This window comes from Gracilinanus agilis, chromosome 3 (genome assembly GCF_016433145.1).
Source record: "Gracilinanus agilis isolate LMUSP501 chromosome 3, AgileGrace, whole genome shotgun sequence".
NCBI lineage: Eukaryota > Metazoa > Chordata > Mammalia > Didelphimorphia > Didelphidae > Gracilinanus > Gracilinanus agilis.
In genome coordinates this window covers 541,619,398-541,643,130 of record NC_058132.1, presented here as the reverse complement: position 1 = coordinate 541,643,130, position 23,733 = coordinate 541,619,398, and positions in this window count along the sequence as shown.

Here is a 23,733-nt window from a genome sequence, read left to right as displayed (position 1 = left end):
GGGAGAGTAATGAATGCTGGAGGGGATGTGGCAAAATTGGGACATTGATGCATTGCTGGTGGAGTTGTGAACTGATCCAGCCATTCTGGCTGGCAATTTGGAATCACGCTCAAAGGGCTATAAAAGAATGCCTGCCCTTTGATCCAGCCATACCATTGCTGGGTTTGTACCCCAAAGAGATCATAGATAAACAGACTTGTACGAAAATATTCATAGCTGCGCTTTTTGTGGTGGCAACAAATTGGAAAAGGAGGGAATGTCCTTCAATTGGGGAATGGCTGAACAAACTGTGGTATATGCGGGTGATGGAATACTATTGTGCTAAAAGGAATAATAAACTGGAGAAGTTCCAGGCGAACTGGAGAGACCTCCGGGAACTGATGCAGAGCGAAAGGAGCAGAGCCAGAAGAACTCTATACACAGAGACTGACATTCTGTGGTAAAATCGAATGTAATGGACCTCTGAACCAGCAGCAATGTAATGACCCAGGACAATTCTGAGGGATTTATGGTAAAGATGCTACCCACATTCAGAGGAGGGACTGCAGGAGAGGAAACATATAGGAAAAACAACTGCATGAACGCATGGGTCGGGGTGGACATGATTGAGGGTGTAGACTCGAAACTACCACACCAATGCAACTACCAACAATTTGGAAATTGGTCTTGATCAAGGACACATGACAAAACTAGTGGAAATGCGCATGGCTAGGGGGGCTGCGGGGGGGGGTTGAAGGGGAAAGGAGGAGCATGAATCATGTAACCATGTTAAAAATGAATATTAATAAATGTAAAAAAAAATGTCTATACTGATCCTCACCACCAATCTCTAAGAACAATAGGACTTGGAAATATAAAGAAGTTTTGAGATTAATGATTAATTATATTATCTTAGAAAGCCTCTGAATTGTACATAAGAATCTATATAAACAGTATTGAGATTCTGAGGTACCAGCAATGAGGCATTCCTTGCCATACTGGCTGGCTTTTCATTTTCCAATAGATAACTTCAGCAAGATTCTCTTCTTCAATTCCTCCTACCTGAATCCTTGATATAGACCACTCGTGTTAATCTAAAATAGAAGCAGAAGAGAAGAGCAAATAAATGATCTGAGCATAAAAAAAAACTAGGAAAAATATATTAAAAATTCCCAATTAATTTCCAAATTATAAATTCCAAAAAAAGGTGACATTAATAAAATTGAAAGAAAAAAAGACAACTTTAAATTGATAAATAAAATAGGTGCTAAACTTATGGAAAATTAAACCATTAACTAATTTAATTAAGAGAAAGAAAGAAGAAAATCAATTACCAGCATCAAAAATGAAAGAGTTCAATTCACCACCAATGTAGATCAAATTAAAACAATTAATAAGATGTACTTTGACAAGTTATCTGCCAATAAATATAGCTATCTAAATGAAATGTATAGATGTTGGCAAAAAATATCTTCACATTGAAAGAAAAGGAAATAGAATACATAAGTAACCATATTTCAGAAAAAGAAATGGAACAAAGCATCAATGAGATCCCTAAGAAAATATCCCAAGAACCATATACATTTACAAGTTAATCAATGTTTGTATCAAACATAATTAGAAACAATTAACCCTAATAATATGTGAACTATTTGGAAATGTAGGCAAAAAAGGAATACTAACAATTTCCTTTAAATATATATGTGTGTATATATAAATAAATATATATACATACATATATGTATGTATATATTTATACTATATACTGCTGGTAACTTATGCTAGGAAAAGCAAAAATTGAGAATGAAAGCTAAAGATCAATTTCCCCAATGAATATCAATGAAACTAATTTAAATAAAAATACTAATGGAGGAAATACAGTAATATATCAAAAATATATACTATGACCAAGTAGCATTTATACTGTGAATGCAGGGTATAAGTATAATAAAATAATATAAATAAAAGAAATAAAACCAAAAATCATTAAATTATCTCAAAATAGATGAAAAAAAACTTCTGACAAAATATAATATTCCTGTCTATTGAAAATACTAGAAAGTAAAGGAAAATGTAGCTTTTCTGAAGTTAATGTCTATTTAAAACCATCATCCAGCCTTATTTATAATGGGAATAAACTAGAAAATGAGGTCAAAGATCAATCAAGGGTGCTAATTATGAGCACTATTATTCAATATTGTTCTAGAAATGCTGGGTATGGCCAAAAGAGAAGACAAGGGATTTGAAGAAATTAGAATATGTAATGAAGAAGTAAAACTCTCACTCTTTTCAAACAAGATAGTGGTATACTTGAAGAAACCAAGAAAGTCTACTAAAAATATAGTTGAAACAATTAGCTACATTATCAAAGTTTCAGGATGTAAACCAAAGACACATATATCATCTGAATTTCTACATGTTTTCATAAAAAAACCAGGAGGAAGAGGCAGAAAGAAAAATTCTATTTAAAATACTTTATTTAAAATAATTGTAGATAATATAAAATATTTGGGAGTCTATCTGCCAAGACATAATCAAGAACTATATAAAAACAATTAGAAAACACTTTTTGCACAAATATATGTCAATTTAGACAAATGGAGAAATACTAATTGTACATGAGTATGCTGAGCCAATATAATAAAAATGATGAATCTACCTAAATTAGTTTATATATTCCATTCTATAACAATCTAAATACCTAAAATTATTTTGTAAACAATAGAAAATAACTCATCTAGAAAAAAAGTTTAAGAATATAAAGGAAATCAATGAAAAAATATGAAGGAAGGTGATCTACCAGTATCATATTTCAAACTATTTCAAAGCAACCATCATCTAAATGATCTCATACTGGTTAAGAAATAGTGATTGATCAGTGGAGGAGATTAGGTATATAATATGAAGTAGTAAATGGCAAGATTAAACTACTGTTTGATAAGGCCAAAGTTCCAAAAATTTAGAAAAAGGGTTATTATTTGCCAAAAACTAGTGAAAAATTAGAAAGCAGTTTTATAGAAAATGATTATAGATCAGCATTTCTCACCATATATCAATATAAAATCAAAGTGGATGCATGTTGTAGATATTAAGGTTGTTATAACAAGTAAATTAGAGGAGCAAGAAATGTTTTATCCGTCAGATTTATGGATAGGTGAAGAATTTATTTTTTTAATAGATGGCATTACAAAATGTAAAATAGATAATTTTAATTACATAAAATTTAAAACTTTTTTTCCTCAGAAGCTAAAAAAATAAAGTTAACATTAGAAAGGAAGCAAGAAGCTAAAATAATTTATAAACATTTTCTTTGATACAGGCATACAGAAAGAACTGAATAAAATTTATTTTTTATTTATTTTTATTTATTTATTATTATTTATTTATTCTTTAATTTATAAATAGTCAAAGGTTATGAATAGGCAGTTTTCTGAAGAAAAAATCAAAGTTTGTTATAGTGATATAAAAAATTGAAGTCACTATTGACTAAATAAATGCAAATTAAAACAAATTTGGGATATCTCCTTACAGCTATCAGTTTGACTAATATGTCAGAAAAAAGAAATGGCAAGTGTTGGTTGGAATGTAGATAAATTGGAACACTAATGCACTTTTGGTGGAATTGTGAATCAACCCAACCATTGTGGAGATCAATTTGGAACTATGTCCAAAGATCTTTATAACTGGGCATATTTTTCTCACCCAGAAATACCATTACTTTATCCAAAAGGTCTTTATCGAAAAGAAAACAAAGGCAAAGTTCCTGTCAGTTCATCCCTTTGGCCTCTGCTGGAAGTCCTCTTTGATGATTATTTCAAAAGACAATGTGAACTTAGAGCTCTTAACTCTTCCCTTATTACTTCATCATATGGATCTTTACCAAACTAGAGAAACTCCCATTCTCCATGTTTTCAAATAAGTGAAATTTGACTAGCTAGAGAAATGTGGTTAACTCAACTTTCTCTGGCATGTTGAGAAATTGAATATCAAGGAACTTATGAAACCCTGCCTTGGACTATTTGAAGCCTGGATTATTTCAGCCTGACTTGTAGAAAATTAATGATTTCCCATAAAAATATTACTAATCTGTAATATGATTCAACATTAATTTTCCTGCATTTTGACTTAAGAAAATTACAAATTAACTTTATCTATGTTAAATGGTACTATTATTCATTTTGTTAACCAATAAACTATTGCATTTTAATCTATCACCAGCTATACTGTGGCATTCTGGAAGTCCTCTCCTTCAATACTGCTTTCATTAAGTCTTTCTCAATGCTTAAAAATTCTTATCTTTTTTGGAAGATGACTGTTCAAACTGCCTATTTATGAATGTGGGGAATTCCAATTAAGGATTCATCCTTCACCAATGCATGTGCATATTTGCTTTGAAAGTTACTGTCTTAAAGAGTCAATTGGAGGTAATGAGTGGTTAAGTAAGATGTCCATGGTCACACAGCTAATATTTGTTCAAAACAAACCATGACATGATGGGATTAATCTCTTTGTATACGGTTTTCTTCTCTTAGTGCTGAAATACTTGTCAAAACCTCATCCTAATGGGCCAGCCAGTTCAGACCAAGGGTCACAGATGTCCTTGACTTCTTACACTTAAAAATTGTTTCACAAAGAAAAAAGGTAGCCAGGATTTGAAGGCCCAGTCATATTTTACAAAGTTGAATAATTCTGGTCTAGCAGTTGTACCTTTACAATTCATCACTCTCTCTGAGTTGGAATTTGGCCTCATCATTCATGAGAAGCTAAAGGATGGTGAACTATATTTCATACAACGAGTCACAAAGCCTTTTTGAGTCACTTCAATCCATTCTGGTAGTATCTTATATCTACATTATAAACCACACAAATTTAAGGATTACTTTTTGACTCTTTTTTGCAGTCTTAAAATTTGGCATTTTTTTACATACAGATCATACTAAGTTAAAATTGATTTTAATTAATTAATATTAATCAATGCTAATTAATCAATCAATTAATTAATCCAAATGATAGAAGTCAAACAAAAAAGTATTTGTGCACTCTTACTCTCACACAATCAACTTTACCAGTTTGGACTTCAAATTTAGACTCAATCTCATTGATTTGTCTAACTATAGTGGCAACTCAAAATGATAATCATAGTTGAGCAGGGGATGTTGTACACTACACTTAGACTATAAAGCAGATAATCAATTTGTTATTAAATTGTCAAGGTTTGTGAAATATAATAAATAAATGCCAGCTATATTTTAATTCATTTCAGTTACATATTATTTTGTTTTGCTTCTTGAAATCTATGGATGAGTAATGGGACAAATTATCCTTTCCAGGAAAATAAATAGTAGGGTATATACTAAAACTTATACTTTGCATTTTGAGGATGAAATCATTCCTCATAATTGAATCTTTTCCTCTTCATAATTGGCCATGTGCCACTTTTAAAAGCATATTTTCTTCTTAGTATGAAATTTTCCATTGAAAAATTGTTAAAAAATTAGTTCTCAGCACCTGACAGTGATTGCAGAGAATAAAAGAGCACCCTAAATATATGATGAATTGTAGTTAAGTGTCTGAACATGTTAGGCAACCATGTATTAGTCATCACAATAAGTTATTAATGCCTTGGAAATATTTCATGTGCATGTTTTTTAAGCATTTATTAATTTTCATTTTTAACATGGTTACATGCTTCATGCCCCTACTTTCCCCTTCACCCCCCGCTCTCCCCCCAACCATGGCCAATGCACATTTCCAGTGGTTGTAACATGTGTCCTTGTTCAGGGCCTATTTCCAAATTGTTGTTCCTGGCATTGGTGTGGTCGTTTCAAGTCTACATCCCCAATCACGTCCGCCTCAACCCATGCGTTCAAGTAATTGTTTATCTTCTATGTTTCCTCTCCTGTAGTTCTTCCTCTGAATTTGGGTAGCATTCTTTACCATAAATCCCACAGAGCTGTCCTGTGTCATTGCATTGCTGCTGGTATAGAAGTCCATTACATTCTATTTTACCACAGTATATCAGTCTCTGTGTACAATGTTCTTCTGGCTCTGCTCCTTTTGCTCTGCATCAGTTCCTTGAGGTCTTTCCAATTCACATGGAATTCCTCCAGTTTATTATTCCTTTTATCACAATAGTATTCCATCACCAGCATATACCACAATTTGTTTAGCCATTCCCCAATTGGACATACCCTCCTTTTCCAGTTCTTGGCCACCACAAAAAGCACAGCTATAAATATTTTTGTACAAGTCTGTTTATCTATGATCGCTTTGGGGTACAAACCCAACAATGGTATGGCTGGATCAAAGGGCAGGCATTCTTTTATAGCCCTTTGAGCATAGTTCCATATTGCCGGCCAGAATGGTTGTATCATTTCACAACTCCACCAGCAATGCATTAATTTTGCCACATCCCCTCCAGCATTCATTACTCTCCCCTTCTTTCATTTTAGCCATTCTGCTAGGTCTGAGGTGATACATCAGAGTTGTTTTGATTTGCATTTCTCTAATTATTAGAGATTTAGAACACTTTCTCATGTGCTTGTTGATACTTTTGATATCTTTATCTGAAAATTCCCTATTCATGTTGCTTGCCCATTTTTAAATTGGGGAATGGTTTGATTTTTTTATACAATTGCTTTAACTCCTTGTATATTTGAGTAATTAGACCCTTGTCAGAGTTTTTTGTTATAAAGATTTTTTCCCAATTTGTTGTTTTCCTTCTGATGTTGACTATATTGTTTTTGTTTGTACAAAAGCTTTTTAGCTTAATATAATCAAAACCACTTAATTTACATTTTGTACTTTTCTCTAACTTTTGCTTGGTTTAAAAATATTTCCTTTCCCAGAGATATGACAGGTATTCTATTTTGTGTTCACTTAACTTATTTAGAGTTTCCCTCTTTATATTGAAGTCATTCACCCATTCTGAATTTATCTTGGTGTAGAGTGTGAGATGTTGATCTAAACCTAATCTCTCCCATATTGTTTTCCAAATTTCCCAGCAGTTTTTGTCAAATAGTGGATTCAAGTCGAAAAAGTTGTTCTCCTTGGGTTTATCATCCACTGTCTTGCTGACATCATTAACCCCAAGTCTATTCCACTGATCCTCCCTTCTATCTCTTAGCCAATACCATATTGTTTTGATGACTGCTGCTTTATATTATAGTTTAATATCTGGTACTGCTAGGCCCCCTTCCTTCACATTTTTTTCATTATTTCCCTTGATATTCTTGATCTTTTGTTATTCCAAATGAAATTTGTTATAGTTTTTCCTAATTCAGTAAATAAGTTTTTTGGTAATTTGATAGGTATGGAGCTAAATAGGTAAATTAATTTGGGTAGAATGTTCATTTTTATTATGTTAGCTCATCCTACCCATGAACAATTAATGAATTTCCAATTGTTGAGCTCCAGTTTCATTTGTTTGGAAAGTGTTTTGTAGTTGTTCTCGTATAATTGCTGTGTTTCTTCTGATAGATAGATTCCTAAGTATTTTATATTGTCTAAGGTAATTTTAAATGGTGTTTCTCTTTCTACCTCTTGCTGCTCTAATGTGTTGGAAATGTATAGAAATGCTGATGATTTATGTGCATTTATTTTGTATACTGCAACTTTGCTAAAGTTGTTGATTATTTCTACCAGCTTCTTAGTTGATTCTCTAGAATTTTTTAAGTATACCATCATATCATCTGCAAAGATTGATAGCTTAGTCTCCTCATTGCCTATTTTGATACCTTCAATTTCTTTTTCTTCTCTAATTGCTATTGCTAGTGTTTCTAGTACTATGTTGAATAATAGAGGTGATAATGGGCATCCTTTTTTCACTCCTGATCTTATTGGGAAGGCTTCTAATTTATCCCCATTGCATATAATGCTTGTTGATGTCATGTGCATGTTTTGAAAAATAGTGAGGTTGTGGGATATTAATATCACTTATTTCCAGACACCAAAAATGAATGAGTTTTTTTTCTTAAAATAAAACTCAGGACAAAACTCACAGATGAGGATGAACATTGAAAATATGGCATATCAATGATTATTTCTTTTTAGAATTCTATCTACTATTCAGTTCATGTAAGTGGAAATTTTGGTTTAGAGTTTAAAATTTAGTTATACAAACTGGAGAGAAACAATAGACTCATGCTTTCCTTTTGTAATTCTGCTTCTTCAGATCAAAGCATTATGGAATGTAAGTTCTGAAAGAGAACTTCTAGGTGATCTATTGTTTATTTTAGATAGAAGGAAAAATGAGGCATTGAGAGTTCCACTAGGTCACCTAAGGTTGCATAGTTACTGCCAATTGGCAAAGTCAGTATTCTCCTGAGTTCTATTCTATCTCTAAATCCTGCTCTCTTGTTAATTAAATATAAGACAAGGCAACACACACACACACACACACACACACACACACACACACACACACACACACACACACTAAAGCACTTCTTATTTCCCAGGGATTTTTATCAATCACTGACTAAAAAATGTGAGCAAAAAGAAAGGCAATGTCCATCCTCAAGGTGCTTACATCTGAATTAGGAAAGACAAACAAAAGAGAACCTGAAAGCGAGGTGTTATGGAGTATAGTAGCCAAATAATAGTTAGCATTTGTATAGCTATGCTTCAGGCACTATAGAAAATGTTTGACATTTATTAGCTCCTTTGATTCTCACAGGTATCCTGGATGGCAGGTGCTATGATCATCTTCATTTTATAGATTAGTAAACTGAAGAAAACAGAAGTGAAATAATTTGCCTAGGGTTAAAAAGCAAATAAATGTCTGAGGCCAGAGTATATAACACATCTTCCTCATTCTAGGAACACTACTTTATTTATTCCATCTATCTACCTCAAATGTATTCTCCCCTAAATGGATGCTTTAGAAAGAACTCACCAATGGAATAAGAGGACCACTTTAGTGGAGGGGCAGGGTGTTGTTCAGAGCAAGAAAAACACAAGTGCTGATAGGTATTTCAGGATAAGAAGGAAGTTAAGTAAAAGTAGTGAAGTTCTGAGGAGCAGAAGCAGAGCTACAAATGGAATGAAGATTTCTTCTTTTTTTAATCCGCACACACAAAATGGAAAAGGAGAGTGGAGTATATTAAAAACAAGAATTAGAAAATATATAGTTACTTCAACTCATAGGTACAAGGAGCTGAAATTTTGATTGTGGGAGCTTCATTGCTATTGAGCGGAAATAATAGTTCCACATCCAACACAAGATGATATGAACATTCTTATGTTCAAGACTGACAATGGAACTACTTTCTAACATTTGCTATTATAATAATTACTCTAATCTAATTACATCAGCAGAGAACGTGTAATGAGAACTGACATACCTGACAGATAAGTATTTTTAGTGCTAGGCATCATCTTACTGTCCTCCAAGGGAAGACCTTAAAATCCACAGAGTATGTGTTCAGCACCAAAGCTACTATCCAAGAATTAGTGTAGATGAAGATATTCTCCAATATTTGGCCTTGTTCAAAATGTTTTCATTTTATTTCTTCAGCATACTGGTGTTCATCAATGCCATCATGACAAAAGGAAGCCTTATTGATTTCTCTGCTTGATAGAAAGTTGCAACATGAAGTAGAGTTCAGGTGGTCCTTCAGGATAATAGTAAATGAATACCCCACTCCTTTCCTGGTATAATAGAACAATTTCTAATGAATTTTATCCACAAGAATAGATGGTAGGAAGAAAGCATTAGTGATGTCAAAAACTTCATACTACTTACCCTATGCCTGAGACCCTGGTATGTCATTGATAATAGTGATAGCAGTATTGATAAAATAGTGACTTTGTCTAGTTCTTTATAGTTTATTTTAAGCTAGTAAATGCCAACAACTTTCCTCATAGGCTGCACAGGATTGACTTAATAAGACTTAATAAAACAGTATACTTTACAACTTCCTTAATTTCTATCAGTAGAGAAAACATATTTTGCATATCCCCCCGGGCCCAATATAAATTGTTATTATTTTTTCAGTACAGGATGTTTTATTCACCTGTGAGCAATTTGACACTAGCCAAAATAATATTCATATGGTTTGAAAATGAATAACACATAATTCCCCTTTTTCTTCACATTCTGACCTTTCTGAAGGATTCATATATGTCAGAAGCTATAAAAGATGCTTTAAGCTTGGATGAAGTTGATGGATCTCTACAACTGTGCTGCTGTATTTCATAATACAGATTTACTAGTACAGTAGCCCTTCTCTCAATTCAACTATCTATTGCTTCTTTATCAATGTCATGTTTTTGGACCTACATATGATCTGTCAAGGAAAGCATGCCATTGTCCATTTTTCATCTAGCTATACAATGGGATCTGTGACTCTTTTATCCATTTGGATAGCACCTTATTATACTTATAAAATATTTAGCCAAGTCACCACTTTGATAATCTCCTCCTCAAATTTCACTAGGTTATCACCCCTATAGAATTGTGCGTAAGAGGAAGAACAATCACTAGTTTGAAGCCATTAGATGGGGCTCTACCCAAAAGGATCCTGTCCAAGAGTCAAGTTAGTAATTATGATAGAGGCATATAGAAACTATCTATCAAATCTGTTTCCTTTGGAAGTCTTACCTCCTTTCTTTTAGTTGCCCTTGTGATGTTGGCTTCAACAGGAATTCATCTTTATAGGTTTGTGAGCATGTAATTCCCCATCTTAATTACTTAATAAAGCTACATGTCAGTTTCCATGTCAATTGATATACTTTCCATATATAAGCTCACATAATTACTTGTATTTGAAATAATAAGTCCTCTAAGAGCTCCTCAACTCTATAGATATCCATTATGTTTTGGACTTAACTAAAATCAACAATATCTTTAACAGCCTTTGTTCTTCTTTTTAAATTTTTCTTGCAATCCCCATAGTTCCTTGGAGGCTAAAGTCTTTTCCTTTTCTGAAAGAAATAATTTTCCATTGGGAATTTGTAATCAGTTAATATTATAGCTTTCTTAGCACAGGTTTCCCAGTCTCTTCCTCACCTATCCTCTAATTTTTCTTCCTTTTGTCTCTGATTTTAGCACAATATCATATACACTTTTAGATTTGTGCCGATAGTTTTAAGTAGAGGTCCTTGGGCTTTGAGGACTTGTGTAGGATTAGGGAAACTGTAACTTGACAGGGGTCAGTGACAATGAAATCTCCCTAATCACTAGTCTTTGGAGAAACACAGGCAGGTTTGACTGGATGGGAGGGGCAGGAGCTTGTGGAGTACTCCTTCCCCTTCCCCCTCCCTCTAAGCATTTGGAAATCAGTTAACAGTTTGGTAATGGAGGATAATCTAGTTTGTTAACTTCTGGGCCAAGATGTTAAGCAGGGAAAGGCTAAACCTCCTTGTGGTGATATCTTTCTCTGTATTATATCCCCACAGGATAGAATAGGTGAAGCTTAATGTCTTAGAAACTCACTGGCTCAGAGGTTGGGATCAACTTTAGATCCACTAGTAAAAGGAACTTGGCTTATGGAGGATGTGAGTATTTCTCCAAATTATCTGTATCCAGGCACAGTTCCTAGATGATAAAGGTTTAATGATATCTTGGAATAGGAAGGGGGAAATGGTTTAGGATTGATAGGTAAGGGAAAACTACTTAAAACAGCTATTTCAAAAGCAGTCCCTCCCCCCCAAAGTGGGAAATGTATCTTGAATGGCTGATCTCCTATCTAAGCCTCTAAATATTATTCTTTCTAAACCTAGATAGTTAAACTAAGGTAGACTGTGGTCTTGTTTGAAGGTCGAACAAAGTAAAGCAGCTTTAGCTGTCAGAGACTGAATGGTTCCAGCTGCTAACACAGAGAGTATGTGTGCTCAAAGCCAAGAGCAAAGGACACAGGACTAGGATCCTGCAAAAAGGGTCACCTGGCTTTTTATACCAGGACTCCAACTGCCTTTAACTGCCCTGGGGGACATTATGGAATTTTTTGATGCAGCTTGAAACCCTCTCAGCAATATGGACCCCACACATGTTGATTTTCTCCATCCCCATCATCACATTACTTCTCTTGTATTTTTGTAACTTTTTTAGTTATATTTAAGCTTTCACTGTGTGGTCTTTATCTCTAGTTGATAAATACATTGAGTCAGTTCACTTTTGGTCTTAACTTTCTTACTGTTCAATTTTTGTAGGATAACACAGAGAGATGAAACTATTGTGGTTTTTTTACCTGCCCTGTAAACCTCTTCCAACACCCAATGAATTAATTGTTCTCTGAGTTAATGGGAACCTACTCTTTGTTTCATCAAGAGAAATTTCTATATATCACCAGAACGGCTTTTTTCTCAGTATTCCAAGGTGCTATATTTAGCTATCTGATCATTCCATCTTCTACATTTTCAGCACTCTTCCCATTTTTCTTGCACAAATATTATGTCACCCTGTTCTAATTGCCAATTCCCCCAAATGTTAGCAGTTGGCCTAGATCAGCCCAATACTCTGTTAGTTCAAGTTCAAGGTTGGAACAAAGTGAATCTTTTAGGTTATTCCACCATTAAGAAAAAGAAGCTTACTTAGCAATTGCTAGGTATTCAACAAACATATTCTAGCACTTAATTTAAAATCCAAAAAGTCAGAAATAGACATTTAGGTAAACAGATAGTAGGTATGACCTTCTATGCATAACTTGCATGGAAAGAGAGCTAAGGATACTGTTTATTCCCAATATATTTTAACATATGTCATTTGAGGGATCTTGCAAATCTGTGAGGTCACACATGCTTTTGAATCTTTGTGGAATAGAAATAAAGTACTTTCACATTTTCCAATAAAACAAAATATAAGAAAGGGCACTTACTTCCTAAAATGGAAGCAGTGTAGAACAGTGAAAATAATTCCGAATTTGGAGTCATGTGTGCTGACTTTAAATCCCATTTCTTCTTTGAATGCCCATGTGACCTTGGATAAATGTCTTAAACTCTTTGAATCTCATTTCCTTTATCAGTAAAGTAAGAAGTTTGCAGTAGGAAAATTCTAAGCTGTATTTTGAATATAAATCTATGATCTTAATTAAGTTAATAAAAACTAAAGAAAGATTGAGATTGCAAATAAAGATAATATGTTTTATGTCAATTTTCACACTAGTTACATTACTGAATTATTATTCAGTTGTTTTCAGTAGCGTCTAACTTTTTATGATGCCAATTGGAGATTTCTGGGAAGAAATACTATAGTGGTGTGACAGTTGCTTCTCCAAATAATTTTATAGATGAGGAAACTGAGGCACACATCATAAAATTATTTACCCAGGGTCATACAAGTAGTAAGACTCTGAGGCCAGAATTGAACTCAATGATGAATCTTCCAAAACACTCTCAGAAAGAAACAACTTCAAATACTTCATTTTCTTCATTTATAAAATCAGAAATGTTTTTAAATGTCAAATGAGTAATTACATATAAAATAATAGAAGTAATAATGATAGAAATAATAGGTAACATTTAAATAACACTTACTATGTGCTTCACACTCTCCCAAGTGCTTTATGTACATTATTTTTGATACTCAGTAACCATGTAAGGTAGCTGCTATTATTATCCCCATTTTCAGTTGAGGAAATTGAGTTGGAAAGAGATTAAATGACTTGTTGACAGTCACACAGGTTCTAAGTGTCTGAATTCAGTTTTGAACTCAATTCTTCTTTACACTGGGCCCAGAATTTAACCCATCATACCACCCACATTCCTCAAATGTTTTACATTAAAAACTCAATATATTTTTTATCTATTATTAGTTTTTGTTATTGACAACATCAATAGGCTTGTGCTGAATGACATCTAAGAAATCAAAGAAAAGAATAAAGAATTTTATAAATTCACTATGAGATTCAGCAGACTAGACAAGGAAAAAGTTCTCTGATTAACTTAGTATCTAAAATTATTAAGATGCTTTGAGAACAAATTAAAGGAAGAAAGAAGATTCTATGCCATTTTAGAGAAAAAAATTGAAGATCTGGAGTTTATCTCAATTATGAAACTTATGTTTGCTCGTTCTAAATCTGCCCTTCCCATAATTATTTATCTCCCATTTTCTATGAAATCTTATTTCTACATCCATGTCCTCAGCCTTCTGGATGCCAATTGCCCCCAGAAACCTGGATTTTCCTTCTTCTGAGACAAGATTGTTTATGTGGAAGCACAGTATATTTTCAGAGGTAGTGTTCTCTCTAAGGAAATTCCTGTACATTGTATCCATCAAAAGACTTTATTTCCAATTAGAGAATATATATCCCCACACCAGAGGTGTTCTTCAGTGGGACCAACTCCTACCACTAAATCCGGTTTCCTTCATCACCCTCTTCTGATTCATTCATTTATTTTACCATTCAACTATAGCCTCTCATTCTTGAGAGTTTATTTTAATACCTGTTTTTAATTAATAGTTATTTTCCTTTATTTTTTTAAATTTTTGACTTGACTAGGATACAACTCCTCTCTACTATTTCTTTTTTCTCTCACACAATATGTCTTTCTTCAAGTTCATGACACAAAATACCTTGATTTATCTGTAGAGAAGGCTATTGGCTTCAGGCCTTGCTTTCAGGCTTAACTCTGATTTCCATTTGAATTCACCATCATTTCTAATTCTTTAATTTATGCTTTCATCATTATCTATTATGTACTTTTAGAGAGAAATCATTTAATACTTTAAAAAACTAAATTCTAATTTCACATTTGCAACATTTCTTTTACTTTATCTTTTCTATTCTCAAATATTTCTATTTTGCAAGCCTTCATCAACACATACCTGGAATAGAGTAATGGTTTCCTGCAGATTCCACCTGCATCAAGTCTCTCTCCACTTAAATCCGTCCTTCATTAAGCCACTACAGTGATTTTCCTAAAGAACATGTCTGATTTCCCTACTCAGTAAACTCCTATGGCTCCCTAGTGTTTCCAATTATAAATACAAAATGAGATAACAGGCATTCAAAACCCTTCATAATCCATTCCTTCTCACATCTTTCCATCTCCTTATATCTTACTCCCTTCCATATACTTTTTTTTTAAACCCTTAATTTCAGTGTATTGTCTCATAGGTGGAAGAGTGGTAAGGGTGGGCAATGGGGGTCAAGTGACTTGCCCAGAGTCACACAGCTGGGAAGTGGCTGAGGCCGGGTTTGAACCTAGGACCTCCTGTCTCTAGGCCTGACTCTCACTCCACTGAGCTACCCAGCTGCCCCCCTTCCATACACTTTTTGATCCAATGATGTTGTTCTCCTGGTGGTTCAACAAACAAAATGATCTCTTCACTCTGGGCATTTTCTCTACCTGTATTCTATGCTTGGAATGCTCTCCTTCATTTGTAATAATTACTGAGTTTTCTAATTTCCTTCAAATTCCAATTAAAATCTCACTTTTGAAAAGAAGCTTATCCCAATCCCTCTAAATAACAACATCTTTACTCGGTTAATTATTTTCATATTTCCTATATATAGCATATTTTGCATGTATTTGTGTGTGTGTGTGTGTGTTGGTTCTTCCATTAGAATGGAAGCTCCTTGAAGTCAAAGGTTATGAGATTATCTTTTGTCTCTTTTGTATCCCCAGGATTTAATAAACTGCCTGGCATATAGTATGTGTTAAAAAAATGATAATTTTCTTCCTATTTTTTCTTTCATTGGATAGTAGTAATTGAATTCATTATTGGAACTTACCTTGGGAGCTGAATTTATTTGCCTTTCTTTCATTTCCATGTTTTGAGATGTTTGTTAATCAAATAATGTTTTTTGGAATGTAGCTTGAACTCTTTTTGTTTTCTTTTTGGAATATAGCATTCAGTTCTTTTATGTGGTTAGAGGGGGTGTTAAAATATTGTAATATTAAAATTCCCTTTCTTTTGTATGTGAAGATTTGTCTTCTGTTGTCTTAAAGAATTTGTTGTTTTATTTGACATCATATAATCTAGTCATATGTATACATATATATATATATATAGATATAGATATAGATATACACGAAGCTACATAAGAAATCTAACAACACAGCTATGTTTATAAATATATGGAGCCATAGCTCTATATCTATTTATATTGATATCTCTCTATTGCAGGAAGCAATATGTGGATTGTTTTGAAATTGGCACTTCTCTTTTTCAGAAGTTGTGAATTTATTGTACTAATTATTTATCATGTTCTGTGAAGTTTATAATTTTTAATTTAACTCTAGGCATCATGTCTTTGAGATTAATGTGTCTTGTTTGTATAGAAGTCATGTGTTCTTTTAATTTATTGCCTTTTTCCCCTTTTCTTCTTCTAGGTTGTATTATGCATTAGCATATTTGCATTTTTAATCTGTTGTGTTCTCTTTAAAGTCTTTGGTTATACTTGCCACTAGGGGTTCATGTTTATGCCATTATCTTTTTTCTGCTTTGCATGTTCAGATACTAGCATTTGTTCTATCTAAATTCTTCTCTCAAGATCCTTATCTCAATCCTTTGAACAATTCCATAATTTCCTTATTAATTTCAGTAATGCCTTTGAAATCCAATATCTGTTTCATAAGGTTTAGAAATAATTTCATATGTATTCCATTATTTAATTTAGATATTTATACAAACTTATAGAAGATTTCCTACTCATTTTCAATCCAATTTTAGTATCTTCCTTATTTTTTTATCTATTTGTGTTCTGGGTTTTTAACTAAGTTTTATTCCTCACATGGAATTCCTCAAACTTATTATTCCTTTGAGCAGAGTAGTATTCCATCACCAACAGATACCACAATTTGTTCAGCCATTCCCCAATTGATGGGCATAACTTAATTATCCAGTTTTTTGTACCACAAAGAGCATGGCTATAAATATTTTTGTACATGTCTTTTTTCCTATACTCTCTTTGGGGTACAAACCCAGCAATGGTATCGCTGGATCCAAAGGCAGGCAATCTTTTAGTGCTCTTTCAGCATAGTCCAAAATTGCCATTCTGAATGGTTGAATCAATTCAAAACTCCACCAGCAGTGCATTACTGTCCCAATTTTGCCATATCCCTTCCAACATTCATTACTCTCCCCTGCTGTCATTTCAGCCAATTTGCTAGGTGTGGGGTGATACCACAGAGTTGTTTTGATTTGCATTTCTCTAATTATTAGAGATTTAGAACACTTTCTCATGTGCTTATTGATACTTTTGATTTCTTTATCTGAAAATTGCCTATTCATGTCCATTACCCATTTATGAATTGGGGGATGGCTTAAATTTTTGTACAATTGATTTAGATCCTTGTATATTTGAGTAATTAGACCTTTGTCATAGATTTTTGTTATACTTTTTCACCCAGTTTGTTGTTTCCCTTCTGATTTTCATTGCATTGTTTTTCTTTGTACAAAACCTTTTTTTTTCAAACATTTATTAATATTCATTTTTAACATGGTTACATGATCCATGCTCCTCCTTTCCCTTTCGCCCCCCACATTCCCCCCAACCATGGCCGATGCACATTTCCACTAGTTTGGTCATGTGTCCTTGATCAAGACCAATTTCCAAATTGTTGGTAGTTGCATTGGAGTGGTAGTTTCTAGTCCACACCCTCAATCATGTCCACCCCGACCCATGCGTTAAAGCAGTTGTTTTTCTTATATGTTTCCTCTCCTGCAGTCCTTCCTCTGAATGTGGGTAGCATTCTTTACCATAAATCCCTCAGAATTGTCCTGGGTCATTGTATTGCTGCTGGTACAGAGGTCCATTACATTCAATTTTACCACAGTATATCAGTCTCTGTGTACAATGTTCTTCTGGCTCTGCTCCTTTCGCTCTGCATCTGTTCCTGGAGGTCTCTTCAGTTCACCTGGAACACCTCCAGTTTATTATTCCTTTTAGCACAATAGTATTCCATCATCATCATATACCACAGTTTGTTCAGCCATTCCCCAATTGAAGGACATACCCTCCTTTTCCAGTTCTTTGCCACCACAAAAAGCGTAGTTATAAATATTTTTGTACAAGTCTGTTTATCTGTGATCTCTTTGGGGTGCAAACCAATAATGGTATGGCTGGATCAAAGGGCAGGCATTCTTTTATAGCCCTTTGAGCATGATTCTAAATTGCCAGCCAGAATGGCTGGATCAGTTCACAACTCCACCAGCGATGCACTAATATCCCAATTTTGCCACATCCCCTTCAGCATTCATTATTCTCCGCTGCTGTCATTTTAACCAATCTGCTAGGTGTGAGGTGATACCTCAGAGTTGTTTTGATTTGCATTTCTCTAATTATTAGAGATTTGGAACACTTTCTCATGTGCTTATTTTTGATTTTTTACTTTTGATTTCTTTACCTGAAAATTGCTTATTCATGTCTCTTGCCCATTTATCAATTGGAGAATGGCTTGATTTTTTATACAATTGCTTTAACTCTTTGTATATTTGAGTAATTAGCCCCCTGTCAGAGTTTTTCGTTACAAAGATTTTTTCCCAATTTGTTGTTTCCCTTCTGATTTCGACTACATTGTTTTTGGTTGTACAAAAGCTTTTTAGCTTAATATAATCAGAACCATATAATTTACATTTTGTAATTTTCTCTAACTCTTGCTTGGTTTTAAAATATTTCCTTTCCCAGAGATCTGACAGGTATACTATTTTGTGTTCACTTAACTTATTTATAGTTTACCTCTTTATATTGAAGTCATTCACCCATTCCGAATTCATCTTGGTGTAGGGTATGGGATGTTGATCTAAACTCAATCTCTCCCATATTGTTTTCTAAATTTTCCAACAGTTTTTGTCAAATAGTTTATTCATGTCCCAAAAGTTGGACTCTTTGGGTTTATCATACACTGTCTTGCTGATGTCATTTACCCCAAATCTATTCCACTGATCCTCCCTTCTGTCTATTAGCCAGTATCATACCATTTTGATGACCGCTGCTTTATAGTATAGTTTAATATCTGGTACTGCTAGGCCCCCTTCCTTCACATTTTTCTTCATTATTTCCCTTGATATTCTTGATCTTTTGTTATTCCAAATGAAATTTGTTATAGTTTTTCCTAATTCAGTAAAGAAGTTTTCTGGTAGTTTGATAGGTATGGCACTAAATAGGTAAATTATTTTGGGTATAATGGTCATTTTTATTATGTTAGCTCATCCTACCCATGAGCAATCAATGTTTTTCCAATTGTTGAGATCCAGTTTTATTTGTTTGGATAGTGTTTTGTAGTTGTTTTCATATAATTTCTATGTTTGTTTTGGTAGGTAGATTCCTAAGTATTTTATATTGTCTAGGGTGATTTTAAATGGTGTTTCTCTTTCTACCTCTTGCTTCTCTAATGTGTTGGAAATATATAGAAATGCTGATGATTTATGTGCATTTATTTTGTATCTTGCTACTTTGCTAAACTTTTTGATTATTTCTACAAGCTTCTTAGTTGATTCTCTAGGATTTTTTAAGTAGACCATCATATCATCTGCAAAGAGTGATAGCTTAGTCTCCTCCTTGCCTATTTTGATACCTTCAATTTCTCTTTTTTCTCTAATTGCTACTGCTAGTGTTTCTAGTACTATGTTAAAAAGTAGAGGTGATAATGGGCATCCTTGTTTCACTCCTGATCTTATTGGGAAGGCTTCTAATTAATCCCCATTGCATATGATGTTTGTTGATGGTTTTAGGTATATACTGTTTATTATTTTTAGGAAAGGTCCTTCTATTCCTATACTTTCCAGTGTTTTCAATAGGAATGGATGCTGTATTTTGTCAAAGGCTTTTTCAGCATCTATTGAGATAATCATGTGATTTTTGTTTGTTAGACTGTTGATATGGTCAATTAGGTGGATGGTTTTCCTAATATTGTACCATACTTGCATTCCAGGTATAAATCCCACCTGATCATGGTGGATGATCTTCTTAATTACTTGCTGGAGTCTCTTTGCTAGTATTCTATTTAAGATTTTTGCATCTATGTTCATTAGGGAGATTTGTCTGTAGTTTTCTTTCTCTGTTTTTGATCTCCCTGGCTTTGGAATCAGTACCATATTTGTGTCATAAAAGGAATTTGGTAGGACTCCTTCTTTGCTTATCATATCAAATCATTTGTATAGTATAATATTGTATAGTATAGAATTCACTTGTGAATCCATCAGGCCCTGGCGATTTTTTCTTAGGGAGTTCTTTGATGGCTTGCTCAATTTCTTTTTCTGATATGGGATTATTTAGGTATTTCTTCTGCTTTTAATCTAGGCAATTTATATTTTTGTAAATATTCATCCATATCTCCTAAATTGTTATATTTGTTGCCATATAATTGGGCAAAATAGTTTTTAATGATTGCCTTAATTTCCCCTTCATTAGAGGTGAGGTCTCCCTTTTCATCTTTGATACTGATGATTTGGATTTTTTCTTTCCTTTTTTTAATTAGATTGACCAGTACTTTCTCAATTTTAGTTATTTGTCAAGGTAACAGCTTTTATTCTTATTTTCTAATTCAATAGTTCTTTTACTTTCAATTTTATTGATTTCTCTTTTGATTTTTATAATCACTAATTTAGTTTTTAAATAGGGGTCTTTAATTTTTTTCTCTATCTAGCTTTTTGATTTGCATTCCCAGTTCATTAATCTTTACCCTGTCTAATTTGTTATTATTATCAAAGATATAATGTTCACCCTGAGTATTGCCTTAGCTGCATCCCACAAATTTTGGTAGGATGTCTCATCATTGTCATTCTCTTCAATGAAATTATTAATTGTTGCTTTGATTTGTTCATTTATTATCTGATTTTGGAGAATCATATTATTTAATTTCCAAATAGTTTTTGATTTTCCTTTCCATGTAAGTTTTTGTGCAAACAAAAACAATGCAACCAAAATCAGAAGGGAAACAACAAACTGGGGAAAAAATCTTTATAACAAAAATTCTGTCAGAGGTCTAATTACTCATATATACAAGGAGCCAAATCAATTGCTTAAAAAATCAAGCCGTTCCCCAATTGATAAATTGGTAAGGGATACGAATAGGCAATTTTCAGACAAAGAAATCGAAAGTATCAATAAGCACATGAGAAAGTGTTCTAAATCTCTAATAATTAGAGAAATCCTAATCAAAACAACTCTGAGGTATCACCTCACACCTAGCAGATTGGTTAAAATGATAGAAGGGGTGAGTAATGAACAATTTCTTTTACTTCTCTAATTGCTATTGCTACTGTTTCTAGTACAATGTTAAATAATAGAGGTGATAATGGGCATCCCTGTTTCTCACCTGATCTTATTGGGAGTGTTTTAGACATATGCCATTAATTACTTTAAGGAAAGCCTCTTCTGTACTTTCTAGAGTTTTCAATAGGAATGGATGTTGTATTTTTTCAAAGGCTTTTTCAGCATCTATTGAGCTAATCATGTGGTTTTTGTTGGTTTGCTTGTTAATGTGTTAAAATATGTGAATGGTTTTCCTGATGTTGAACCATCCTTGCATTCCTGGTATAAATCCCAATTGATCATAATGAATAAACCTTGTGATCACTTGCTGGAGTCTTTTTGCTTGTATTCTGTTTAAGATTTTTCCATCTACGTTCATTAAGGAGTTTGGTCTGTAGTTTTCTTTCTATGTTTTTTTTTTATCTACCTGGCTTTGGGATCAATATCATATTTGTATCATGAAAGAAATTTGGTAGAACTCCTTCTTTGCTTATTATGTCAAATAGTTTGTATATTATTGGAATTAGTTGTTCTTTGAAGGTTTGATAGAATTCACTTTTGAATCCATCAGACTCTGGGGATTTTTTCTTAGGGAGTTCTTTGATGGCTTGTTCAATTGCTTTTTCTGATATGGGATTATTTAAGTATTCTATTTCTTCTAATGTTAATCAAGGCGATTCATTTTTTGTAAATATTCATCCATCTCACCTAGATTATTGTATTTATTGCCATATTTTTTAATGATTGCCTTGATTTCCTCTTCATTAGAGTTAAGGTCTCCCTTTTCATCTTTTATACTGATGATTTGGTTTTCTTCTTTCATTTTTTTAATTAGATTGACAAGCACTTTGGTAATTTTATTTGTTTTTTCAAAATACCAGCTTCTAGTCTTATTAATTAATTCAATAGTTCTTTTACGTTCTATTTTATTGATTTCTCCTTTAATTTTTGTAATCTCTAATTGGGTCCTTAGAAGGTTTTTTTTTTAATTTGTTCCCTTTCTAGTTTTTTTTTTAATTTGCATGACCAGTTCATTGATCTTTGCCCTCTCTAATTTGTTAATATGCTCTCAAAGACATAAATTTTCCCTTGAGTACTGCCTTAGCTGCAACCCACAGAGTTTGGTAGGATGTCTCATCATTGTCTTTCTATTCAATGAAATTATTTATTGTTTCTATGATTTCTTCTTTAAATAACTAGTTTTGGAGAATCATATTATTAATTTCCAATTAATTTTTGATTTGCCTGTCCATGTGCCCTTACTAAATATTATTTTTATTGCATTAAGATCTGAGCAGGTTACATTTATTATTTCTCCTCTCTTGCATTTGTTTGTGATTTTTCTATGCCCTATTAGATGATCAATCTTTGTGAAAGTACCATGTGCAGCTGAAAAGAAGGTGTATTCCTTTTTGTCCCTATTCATTTTTCTCCACATATGTATTAAATCTATTTTTTCTAGGATTTCATTCACCACTCTTATTTGTTTCTTATTTATTTTTTGGTTTGATTTATTTAGATCTGAAAGAGGAATATTAGGTCTTTGGTTTTACTATCTATTTCCTTCTTGAGCTCAGCCAGTTTCTCCTTTAGGAGTTTGGATACTATGCCATTTGGTGCATACATGTAGAGTACTATTATTTCCTCATTATCTATACTGCCTTTTATCAGGATGTAATTACCTTCCCTGTATCTTTTAATCAGGTTTATTTTTACTTTGGCTTTATGAGAAATCATGATCACCACTCCTGCCTTATTTTTCTCATTTGAAGCCCGAAAGATTTTACTCCAGCCATTGACCTTAAACATGTGTATTTCCACCCATCTCATATATGTTTCTTGTAGACAACATATAGTATGATTTGGTTTCTAATCCACTCTGTTCTTTGCTTCTGTTTTATGGTGAGTTCATCCCATTCACATTCAGAGTTATAATTATCAGGTGTGTATTCCCCAACATTTTGGTATCCTCTCCTAGTTCTATACCTTCTTCTTATGCTATTTCCTTTTCCACCAGTGGTTTGTTTTAGACCAGTCTCTCTTGTCCCCTCCCTTGATTTACCTCCTTTTCCACCCCCTCCCTTATTATTCCTCTCTTTTTATTTTTACAGCCTAATGAATTCCCTTCCCCCTCTCCTTCCTTCCCTTTTTTGACCTCCCACTCCCCGGCTCCCCTTGGTTAATCCCTTCTGACTTTTTCAGTATGGTTAGATAGAATTCTATATCCCAATGGATATAACTACTCTTCCCTCTCAGGATTAATTCTGCTGAGAGAATGGATTAATTATTACCTCTTACTGCTCTCTTCCTCTCCTTCTTATTATATTATTCATCCCCTCCCCTTCCCATGCTCTTTTTGTGTGGTATATAATATCCCATCCCATTTTTCTTATTCATTCAAGTATCTCTTGGTGCCATCTACTCTTCACCCCTCTCTTTTTCCCCTGCCCCATCTCATATTAGACCATTTAGTGCTCTAACCTCTCCCTAGAAGAATAATGCTTCTAATTACTATTTTAATGAATACAGTTTTTGAAAATTACACATAACATTTCTCCATATAGAAATAGAAATAATTTGATCTCATTAAAGCCATTAAAGAGGCAAATTT